We start from the raw sequence: 235 nt of genomic DNA, 5'->3' as shown, positions 1-235 counted from the left end.
ACCACCACCATCACCACCTTTATCAAGTTTTAGGACAAACATCTTCCAAAACATTAGCCTCACAGCAAGACGTTGTTATAAAAGTAAAGTATACCCCTCCATGTCTTTGCGCACTTCCACGGTAACAGCCAACTCTTTCCTATTCCAGTAAGATTTAGCGCCAGCCCCACTGTGACCCCCACGGGGACCTCTGATCTGCCCGTTATATTAACTCATCTCCGAAAAAAATGGGGGG

This window comes from Aplysia californica, unplaced genomic scaffold, assembly GCF_000002075.1.
Source record: "Aplysia californica isolate F4 #8 unplaced genomic scaffold, AplCal3.0 scaffold00088, whole genome shotgun sequence".
NCBI lineage: Eukaryota > Metazoa > Mollusca > Gastropoda > Aplysiida > Aplysiidae > Aplysia > Aplysia californica.
The sequence above is the reverse complement of the archived record's forward strand: the minus strand, read 5'-3'. Positions refer to the sequence as shown.